Raw genomic sequence first — 11,323 nt, 5'->3', positions numbered from 1 at the left:
GTTAGAAGGCAACAGATAGAGAATGGTTCTGATTGTGTTAAGCATAAAACGCCATCTGTTTCACAAGTAAGAAGGGAACAAAATCTGCACGTCTTGAGGGATACTATCCCGCTGCTAGAAGTCAGCTCTCTTTTTTATTTATTTTTTATTTTCTTGCTACATTCTAGCTGCTTTACGCTGAAGCTTGAAAACGTAGAAACCGTAAGCTCATAAATCAGAGGGCTGTTGAAAAGATGCTGAAGTTTAAACTACCACAGGGGCTTTTAGACCTGTAATACATCAGGAAAGAGGGAATTTTAAATAAGTATTATGGTTGGCATGAGAGAGGAAGAAGATAGAATGAGGTTTCATTCCAAAAGTTTTTAAATGGAAGAGTACAGGCTTAAAAATCAACTAATGTAACGGTTGAAAAGTTCTTCCTTGACTACTGTTCTCTCCTCAGTTTCAAGTGACCAAGTGAAAAAATTGGTTTTGGAATGGCACAGTAAATATGACAACATATTAACTGCTTTATTGTTGAATTAGATAACTTTCTTAAGGATCGCTGGTATGAAGAAACATTGCAAGTAAATATATGTGGCTGAACGCCAGTGTGTCTGAGCTGTAGATCTGTGTGGATGCTTGAGCTCAGCTTATGGCTGTATGGGGAAAGAGACAACTTTCCTCCTTTCCCTACTTGTGGAAAATTCTATGTGGGAAAAGCCATGGGTAGGAGTGGGTAGGAGCAAATACCAGCAAAGCTGCAAACTTCTGAAATAAAAGGTGCCTTGGAATTTCACAATGAAAGACCAATATTTCTGCAGATTTTGATGATAATGGTGTTCTTCTTTGTCTGCCCGTGTGAAGTACTTCATTATGAATCCAGGGGTTGAATGTCTAAGTCCCATTTTTCGTAATTTTGGCTTGCTATATACAACCCCCAATTTCTCATTGGTGAGGGTCAGTGTAAATAGCCAACAAAATTGTACTTCTTAACTCTTACAGATGTATCAAAAGTTCAGTGGGAGTCCCTCCTTTCTCTCTCTCCCTATTTTATTTTATTTTATTTTATTTTATTTTTATTTTATTTTATTTTATTTTATTTTATTTTATTTTATTTTATTTTATTTTTGTTTTCTATGTTTTTAATATAGTTCCATTACTTAAACAGGTCTAATTTCCTGATGCATTAGCTCAGTAATGGTTTTGCCAGCTCTTTAGCTATTAAAAGCTGACCTAGTCTTGACTTACACCAATGGGTTATTCACATTAGAAACAGGATTTCCAGGATCTAGGCCAGAACTTATACAGGAGAGAGTAAGAAAAACGTGGACACATCTCCACTGCCAGGCAGAGCCTTCGTGGAGGTAGAAGTGACTGACACAGGCTGGCATGTGTCCCTCTGACAAACAGGTGATATGTAGTGATAGAGAAAAATCCCTAAGCAAGTGTTTATTGGTTGCTTCAGCTTTACTTCCCTGAAGAGAAGCATCATTGATATTCACTTCATAACCTTTGCAAAAGCCTGCGTTCTTCACCTTTGAACATTTGTCTTGCAAGACTAGCAGATTCAAAGGTTTTATTTTTTTATGTTTAGAGAAGGTCTTTTTTTTTTTTTTTTTTTTTTTTTTCTTCTGGTCAGTTTAGCTTTCATCCAATGCAAATGACCAAATGACCCCCAACAGAAACTTGTAATATCAGTCTGTCTGGTGTGTGATGTTCAGTAAGCTTTCCTTAAAACTAGAGTTGTTGTATTTGTTGGATCTTTTCCCTCATTGTGTATTGCAGTATTCAAAAGAAAAAAAAAAAAAAAAGTGTGCTATGGAAAACTTGAGTAGGCACCTGGAAGCCCAAACAAGGATGGTGAGTAAAACCCTCATGGCCATTCAGGTCCTAACTTTGTACTCTGAGGGTGTCTTCTTCTCTAATATAATTTCAAAGCTTTGTCATCTTTGGACCATCTTGAAGCAACCCCCTTCATCAACTAGAGTGTTTCTAAAGCCATTGTAACTAAAATTTTTCCTTACAAATTGTTCTAGCACTTGGGATTTTTTTGCATTACGGAATATTTAAAGTATCTGTGATTCTACTCATTGCCTGAACCCTGACTGCCAAAGTCTGACCCCATCTCTTTAACTGTGGCTGTTTGCTTAGGATCACTGAAGATGAACCTACTGAGAGCAGGACTGTTATGGTATGATCTGTTATAAGGTATGCTTGATTTGGGTTGCTTCAGTGTAACAATGATGAGGTGACAGAAGTGGGCAGATCAGCACTTCTGCAGCCACTGAAAAAAGGTTCTTAGGCAGAAGGCTTGTGCTCACTTTTCCAAAAAAAAAAAAAAAAAGTCCATCTATATTTACATGAAACTAAGGACAAACCTCCTCTCCTCACTGTCCATCCTGTGTACGTTTCACTGGGGTTGAAGGCTCATGAGGCTGGAATGAGAGCTGCTTGTGGTTTTGGGTGTAGTACTGACCTCTTAAGCAGTATTAACATGGGCTTCCCTATACTCTTCATCACCTCCTGTTTTCCTTCACAGACAGACATGTTCTTGGTGGTAGATGTGAATGAAAACACCTCAGTGTCTTCAGAGAAGTCATATGAAGCTTTCATCATGCTTGAAATGCAGTTAAGGCATAATCTTTTACCATGCTCTAGGGTCTTCAGTCATGTTTGCTGAGGCACTGTTCAGCTGTGGTTGCAAGTGGGTATGCCTCTTATGGGGGGACTAGTGTGGAGCTGAAGGGAGATGGCTTCAGGCTGTTGGCACAGAGACCACCACGCAGGGAAAAATGGCAACCCGACTGAAAAGCCTGAAAAAAAGTTCCAGTCAGTTTTGCAGCAGCTTTAGCCTATAAAAGACCTATTTCTCTGCCCAGTCGAGCAATCATTTTGTGACCTAACCTTGAGTTTGTCACACAGAGTACAAGATATTAAGTTCATTACTTACTATAAGGATTTTGATCAAACGATGATTAGAAGCACTTAAAAGATATTCTGTAGCCTAAAAAAAATAAAATCCATCAGTATATAGCATCCAGCCGTGGAACATATGTGTGTGTAATAGTATCAATATTGAAAGCCCCTACTGTGACGAGCCATAGCAAAGCATTTTTAGTCAACATACTTCTGGGATCGCTAATGATTAATTAGTGTGTATCATAATGTAAAGCAAATGTCACCCCCGCTACCTGGGGCTGCTGTCATTTGAGAGGGGAAACTATTTCCAGTTGAGCACTGGCTGGAAAATGCAAAAAGCATCACAGCCTGCCATCTCGTGGGCAGAGCCCCGCAGCTCCCACGGGGAGAGGGACGCGTTTTTCTCCGCAGCCGCTTGCCTGGCCTCACTCTTGACACTGCTTGGAAATGGCCGACGGGTCTCACCACAGCGCAAAATGTTTTAACAGGAGAAAATCTGCAATAACAAATGTTTTGTCCCCCTTCTTCTTCTGGAAGGTGGCTGCCCAAAAGGGAATGACTGCATAGTTTAAATAATAACTGGGCTGACGTTTCTCATAGTTGCAGTGCAGAGCTGTGTAAATAAAAAGTAAGAATTAGGTGCCTAGGAACCATATTATTTACTGATGATTTCTCCCATAACTCACCTCATTTTTTGAGGATGTTGCAGTTGAAGCAATTTGCAAGATAACCACACAGCAGAGTTTTTGCCTTTTGTTGAGGGAAGTCCAAGAATTTTCTTTTCATGTATGAAAATCATATCATGCTTACTTTTGGGTTGATTCAGAGCATTATGTTTTATTTCCCCTCTCTCTTTTTTTTTTTTTTTTTTTTTTTTAATTTCTCAAGAGCTATAGATTTTCAATATAATTAATACTATTTTTATTTTTTTTCCCTTAAAAAAAAAAAAAAAAAGTAGCTCTCTGAGAAATAGTTATTAATCAGCAGGAATTCTCCACGCTTGATCCTGCAATGAAATCTATAAAAAGAAATTCTCGTACTTGCACGGGGCCCCTTTTAATCAAACGGGGCTCCATGCAGATCCAGGGAGCTGGCAGTGTGCAGACTCAGCTCGTTGCAGGCTCAACCTGAAAGTATTTGCTTACTGATTTTTACTGGAAATATTCAGTTCTCCAGGAGGGGTGACACAACTGAACTAAAGGATGAGGTTTCTCTCCGACACCATTTTAAGCAAACGGCTAACTCAGTGCATTCAACCAGTGCATTTGCTTTCAAAACTGCAGTGTCAAGTTTCATAATCTGAAGTGATCAAAAACAAACGAAAAAAATCCAATGCAACATTACAGCTGAGGATTTCTTACTACTGCAATCAGATATCACTATAATCTGAACAATTTGTGTGAAGTTAATGCAGTTGCAATTCAGCTGCAATTTAAGAAGGGAGCTGTTTGATTTACCACAGTTTTTGTGCGTGCAAGTTGAAAAGCGTGCTTGATTTCCGCTATAAATTGTATCCATGCTTCATCACTCCGTATTTTTAGAGTTATGCTGACATCCTAGGCACAGTAGGATCTATACTTGGCATTTTAAAGGAGTTTTTATAATTTATGTGGATGTTTGATATAACACGTTTTTTCAATTGGTAAAGTGGGAGGATTACATTTTAAAAGTGAATTTAAACTTTCATTTCTGCAACATGCTAGAAGCAGCTAATTTTCACACACAAACTATATAACCTGCATGTATTTTACAATTCTCTGCCAAAACTATATCATGGTAATTTATTTTGTAAATTAATAATAGCTGTAGTGGACAGAAATTAATTATCAGAGTCATTCCTAACTAATTGTCAGGATTGTTTTTTGTTTTGTTTTTGCTACTTATTGTAACATTTTAAACTTACTTTATATTATTTGTTAGCAAATATAATTCATGGAAATACTCCGTTACATATCAAACAATATCATGGTTGCCTGGTAAATAAATAATGCTTAAAATGACATGTTTGTTACTGAGAGATGCACAGAGAATAGTAAGAGCAGTTAGATAGTTAGTGCAGCCAAACTGCAGCCAAGCTATTCTGTGATGATCTCGACAATAAACAGTGCAATTACAAGATATTTAGGTAAATTCTATCCGTGAGCTGGGAAGTTTTGTTGTTGTTTTGTTTTGTTTTTGTTTGTTTTTGTATTTTTATTTGCTGACTTGTGCTAAATGCTCTCTCTGCTTCAGACTCTGGGGCAAAGCATTTATGATTTTAGCTTCCCAGGAGATATTTTTTACAGTCCATTTATTGGGGCTAGAAATCTCCCCCATGGGGAAAGTAAACAAATTCTGGACCCTGCTTTGGACATTCCTTGCAGGAGCAAGCACACGCCCTGGGGAGCCGAACACGGCCAAGCGCTGCCCAGCGTGCCCCGTGGGGTGTGGAGATGCAGAGATGCGGTGCCGCAGGTCGGTGTTGGAGGCAGCATGCAGTGACTCCTTGCTGGGCGCCTCGGCAGGACTGCAACTCTGGCAGAGCTGGGCGTGATCGCCTCTGTGCACGCCCACTTGTGCACAGTAGAGACGGTGTGACAGCCTGAAAAATCTTTTTCACTTCAATGTATTTATTTCTATTTATTTAGCTGTCTAGAGTGGAAAGCAACCCCTGAAGTTTTGCTCAATTCTTTTTCCTGATTTTTTTTTTTTTGTTCAAAATTCTATTTATGTTCTGCTGTTATGTTCTTTTAGCAAGAACTTGGCAACCTAGAAACTGGGAAGTACAATGGATCCTGTCTTATCCCCAGTATCTTTTATCGTTATGGAAGGAGAATGTGTGGCTTGTCTAGGATGCTGTTGCACACTGTAGATTTTTTCTTAAAAGGAGCTGAGATACCTGTCATTATTAAAATCTCTCAGAAAGGGTGCAAAGGAAAACTCAGAGAAATTCATAGTATCAGTTATGGACTTTCATGTTTTTCTAACTCTACACTTTTTACTCTGCCTACACTGCAATTTAGGGGAACATTTTCAGAATGACACCCAGGAGTTCAGAAGTGTTTTGGAAATTCAGGCCATTAAATTGTTGCCTAATTCTCCTCTGGAGTGATCTGGATAGTGCTGGGAGATGCTTTTGGGAAGCTCTGTGTTACACCATGGACTCAGGGTCCCCAGTGGGTTCCAGGGCATTGCAGTCCTTGGGAACTGAGCTCTCAGGTGCCCTCCAGGCTCTTTCTGTCACTGGTGGGAGAGAGGCATGGGACCTGGCAGAGGGTGCTGCTCCAGCAGAGGATTTGTGTGGTGATGATGCATAGGCAGAACCTGGTCCAGTTACACACACATCTTCATGGGATTACTATTGAAGATACATTAGTATCTCTAATACTAGATATGCTTTATTACTTTGCTGTATTGTGGCCTTCAGGATGAAATTTTGGGAGAGAAATGAGGAGTATCTGATGATACAATTACAGTTCAGTGCAAAGGAAGGTGCACGGCGGGACAGCATGGTGATTCCTGCCTGTGGGGTCCACATCGCCTTTGCTCCTACAGTGGCCTCACCTACCTTGAGCCCACATTTGCATGTGTGTGGCTTGGTTGCATGGAGATGCAGATGTATGTGTTTATAACATAATGTAAAGCATGTCTTATGGGAATAAAACATAAATACTGCTTATACACACATAGATGTACAGTCTCTGATATGTATCTTCTCACAGATATTCAGCATATTCAATTAATGTTTAAGATGTAATTGTATTATTAATGTATTCCATAAATAGATAGCAGAGTTAGCTTGTTTTAGCTGAATGTATTCTCTTCTTGTGCATTCAATGTTCCTTGGACTTGCCATATTCTGAACACGAAACAATACAGATTTCTCACTCAAAAGGCCTGCTTTGCAGAGTGTATATGTTTAATAAAGTGCATTCACTGATTTTGTGAAGATACTACACAAGGCTGAATGCTGAGTTTCATAGACGTATAGTGCTAAAATTGCCTTCCCTATTATAAAGATAAAAATATCTTTTTGTTCAAATGTTCTGCTTGCTTCTTTACAAATGAAGGAGTTAAATACTGAAAGGCAGGTGGATGCTGTAACTACTTTAGAAAAAGATGAATAGGGCTGATGGCTAAAGCTACAGGGAATCTATTGAAGGTCCAGATGCAGACATGGCTCTTACTCCACACACAGTTCAAAGTGGGGTGAAGCTGCCTGGGTAATTGGCTATGAAATAACTAACCTCTGGGAGAAAATTGCCCTTGTACTTAATTGCTTGTTTTCAGGGTAACGTAGCCACCTGGCTGATTAGTGCCCTTACCTATATTTACACCCACCCGAGTTTAAATGCAAGCACTATTGTTGGTCTGGCTGTATGCATTCATCGAGTGGCCCTAGTGGATTAAAGAAAATATGACCACCAAGGTCAGTTTTTCTTTCCATTCTTCTTTTATCTCTTTCTGAATCCCTATTTCTCACATAAGAAGGGCAAATTCAATCCTAAAATAAATCCACTATTTTTAACAGAACAGCAGTGGAATGAATTCGGTCCCACGTGTTTGTTTAGTTACAGTAAATACTTAAAGCAAGGAAGTAAAATCTAACATGCTGCTGGAAGTCAGAAGGCAATGCAGGTGAATGAGTGGAAGGAAAGTGAAGTACTGAAACAGAGAAGGCAGATTATGGTGTTTTAGTAATGGAAATATTTGAGAACAGGTTGGATAAACATCTCAAAGATGACTTTGATCTATCAAGTAGCAGAAAGATACTTTTTTGTGTGTCCCCACTACGTAGTAACTTTTGTGTTCAACCTTTGAGCCAGTTAAACAAAAATATTTAAAAAACAACAATAATAAAAAACATTTTTCTAGAGGTAATCAAAACACTGGAGCAGGTCTCTGTCCCTGAGGGTATTCAGAACCTGACTGGACATAGACCTGGGTGACCTGTTACAGATTATCCTGAGTTGAGCACAGGGTTTGGAGTGGAGAATCTGTATAGATCACTCCATCCTCAGCCATTCTGTGATTCTGTGAACATGTGACATGGTATCGGATTATTTTTTGGCATTAACATAGTTTTACATTCCTCTTAGTTTTCTGCACTTGGGTAGGTGGTTAATTCAGATGATTTCCTATGAGTAGCATTTTTAGCATTTCTATTCTGAACCTCAGATTCCCGATGTACACGCTTATAGTTGATACTGATGGTGCTGTGTCCACAGTCAAACTGAAGTAACTTCAAAAAACCCTTGCATCAGCCAGTATTAAGACTGCACCAGCACTGCACTCCATGGCTCCTGTTTCAATCTGGAGTGCATTAATCCTTGGAGTTGATTCAGAAGTGTATTAGTACCACAGGGGTTAGAACCTGATTTTGGGTTGGTTTTGCTGCTGATGATTGACAGCATGCATGAACTCTAATCAGGAGTATATTGCCAGAGAAATATGTCTGAAAGTCTGCAATAGAGCATGGTGTAGGCATCAGCAGCCAATTTGTAGCTGCTTTCTATAGATTTTTAGAGCAAAAAGGGACGGAAATCCCCACCTACTCCCTCCCCCCCCCCCCTTTTTTTTTTTTGGAAAAAGAATTAGGTGCCATATTTCTCATAAGAGAAATGTCTTTATATTCTAGATTTACACCTGGGTTTTGTCTGGCACCATTGGGTGTATCTAAGAAAATACATTCTTAAGTTTTTTGTTTATGAAGATTTTAAATATAGGGATGTTGTAGATGTAGCTCAGGGTCTGTAATTAACTATTACTGAGAGAGTGATGTGGATCACAGAACAGGAAGCATTTCAATCTATTCTAAGTTCCAGGCAAAAGTCTGAAGACCTTCCAGTGACAGTGTGAATGTGGGAGTATTACTGCACCGTCATGTAATTTCCATACTCAGCTCCTGGAGTCGTGTTTTTCTGCAAAGTCTTAGTTATCTTAAAAGAAAAAAGGCTTGTAATCACCCACTTGGAGAATAGTTCCAACTCAGAAGCACTCACAAATCTGAACACTAGTACAAAGGGAAAACAAGCTGCATGTAGGATTGTGTGATTTTTAAATTGGTGTCATGGTATTTTGACCTCCTGTATTTATTTGGCAGTGCTTCCTGTGGAAGTTGAGCAATGCTTTCTCTGGGACTTGGACCTCTTGTAACTGGTTGTGCTGAGCACCCTCAATGCCTATTGACTTCAGTGTAGGCTGATTAGCATCTCCTGAAATCTGGCCCTCTGCTGAGATGTTGTTCAATTTGTAGAAAGGGGAAGAAGTTGTGGCAGGAAGGTGTCAAAGGATAGTTTCTTCAGGCACTGCTTTCCCTGTCAATGCTTTGACAGCCCTGTTTCTACTGTTGCCTTGTTAGTGTTTTCAGTTCCCGTCTGTCATAGAAATGCTGATGTTTTCCGGCTTTTAGAGCCAGAAAGCTGCAGTTCACACCATCTTTACTGAGGTATGATACCTTGGCAACTTTAAGTCCGGAAGACAACCAGAGCAGGAATGTTACACAAGCCTGAACTGAGAGATCCATATGTGAATATAGAGTTACTAACTGTGCAGAGTTTATGGCCATTCCTTTGCTCTCAGGAGGTATCTTATTTATTGAGAAATAGCCTGATGGTATGTATGCCAGACAGGTGGTCACATGGAAGAAGTTATGGAATTGTTGATGGGAGCAAACCCGTGGGACAAAGTTTCTTGCACTTCACTTAGCCAGCTCAGAGTCTGGCACTTTGTCTAAGTCTGTCATCCAGGGTCCTTCAACCACTGGCTCAGTACCTCCAGAGAGAAATTCATCCCCCATACTTTAGGTGGGAGACCTGCTGTATGTCTCCGTTAACTATGTAAAAAGCTTAGCTTAGACATCTGTGTTTAAGCAGGCTAGTATTAGGTGAGATTAACTCATCCTAAATAATTCTGCTGTCCTGCAGCTCTCTGACTGGTAGAGACTTCTACTTCTCAGTATGACACAGAAGAACTTACAGTCCTGGTTGAATTGGCAGTTTTGAAACAGTCTGGCTCTATTTTGAGGAGATCAGGTTTAAGTGAATGTTGCTACCATATGGAATCTGAATCTCTTATGCTCTAAATATTGTAAAGCAAACTTCTGTTTAAATTATAGTTCTATTTTTTCCTATGTGAATGACTGTCATTTTATTCTTTCCTTTATGCAGCTGAGATAAAGGGAAATGTAGACTTCTTTAACCGATAAAGATCACGGTGCATTAGAAGGTAAAGGGAAGTTAAATTGAAGGTTTATTGCAATAAAAAGGAGCAGGTCTGCAAGAATTGCGACAGGAGAATAGGATTAGCACATCACAACTTTGAGTGATAAGGACCTGACAAGGGTAATTTCCTTTACAATTTCGTAGAAGGATATATATATATATATATATATACACACAGAACTTGAACTTGAGAGATAACACAGACATAAAAATATACATAAAAATGGTGTGACAGGAAAAGATTATGTTAACAACTATTTCCTAGTCTGTAAAATATGGGGAAAGTGCATAAATTCATGGGCTGGAATGAGAAATTGTCTCCCTTAACTCCATTGTGTTATAATAAGGGCCTTCCACTTGTGTTAAAAATGGAGCCTTTAGAACCTTGCAACAAAAAGAGTTCATTTGTATTAAAGATTTGTTTAAGGGTGGACCTTTTAAATTGTTTGACCAATTTGTAGAAGATTTTAATATTCCTGGAGCTCAGTTTTCCCGTTTCCTTTGGATAAGACATGCTATTTGTGAATTAAAAAAAAAAAAAAGGTAAAGAAATGCAAATGTCACAGATTGAAAAATTGCTGTACAAAGAGATGTCTCGCTAAATTGATTTCAAGGCTATATAGGACATTGTTAGTATTCTCAGACAAAGGCAAATTGGAAGCTAAAAAGAAAAGGGAGAGAAATTTAGATAAAGAACTTAATGTATAAGAATGGAAACAGACTGTTTAGTAAAATGGATTTCTATGAAAATAAGACATCAAACTCTTCAATTTAATTACTTCCTATTCAGAGAACATATTTATGTCCTGTTAAATTGCACAAATGTGTAAAGAGGTTGCTATACTATAACAGCAAGGTACTGCATAAGGGGTAACATATACATACACTTAGGTATTATTTGGAGATCAAATATTTTCAGATAAAGGATTCAGGAATTCTGCTATGCAAAATGAGATATTTAGGCATATTTAAACTGAATCATAAAGCTTTTTAATTACACCAATGGAAGAGAGAGATTTCTTGTTTTGATTCAACTCTTCTTAACAAATTCTTCCTGTGTTTAAACAGGAAGACGTTAGATTATAGGCTAGGCCAGAGAACAAAGATGGACTGTGTTATCTGTGGTAGAATATATAGTTTATCCTATGCCTTAGCATCCTATCTATTAAATATTCCACAAGAATGGTGGGACGCAAGAAAATAAATTAACGCTTGTGAGA

The 11,323-nt window shown here is 38.7% G+C and overlaps 1 protein-coding gene across 16 annotated transcripts in view; it reads left to right on the top strand.

Moving 5' to 3' along the window:
• Nucleotides 1-11,323, top strand: part of LOC311444217 (uncharacterized protein) — a 195,058-nt gene that overhangs the window by 97,539 nt on the left and 86,196 nt on the right. The window contains exon 3 of one of the 16 annotated variants that reach the window (XR_014697738.1): nucleotides 5,265-6,774. The exons of the other annotated variants lie outside the window; for them this stretch is intronic. The gene's annotated coding sequence lies outside the window, so the exon portion shown is untranslated. Of the gene's footprint in view, nucleotides 1-5,264; nucleotides 6,775-11,323 lie in introns of those variants that run through there. 16 annotated transcript variants of the gene reach the window in all.

This window comes from Aythya ferina, assembly GCF_964211825.1.
Source record: "Aythya ferina genome assembly, chromosome: 13".
Lineage (NCBI taxonomy): Eukaryota > Metazoa > Chordata > Aves > Anseriformes > Anatidae > Aythya > Aythya ferina.
This window is presented reverse-complemented; position numbering and strand designations above follow the sequence as displayed.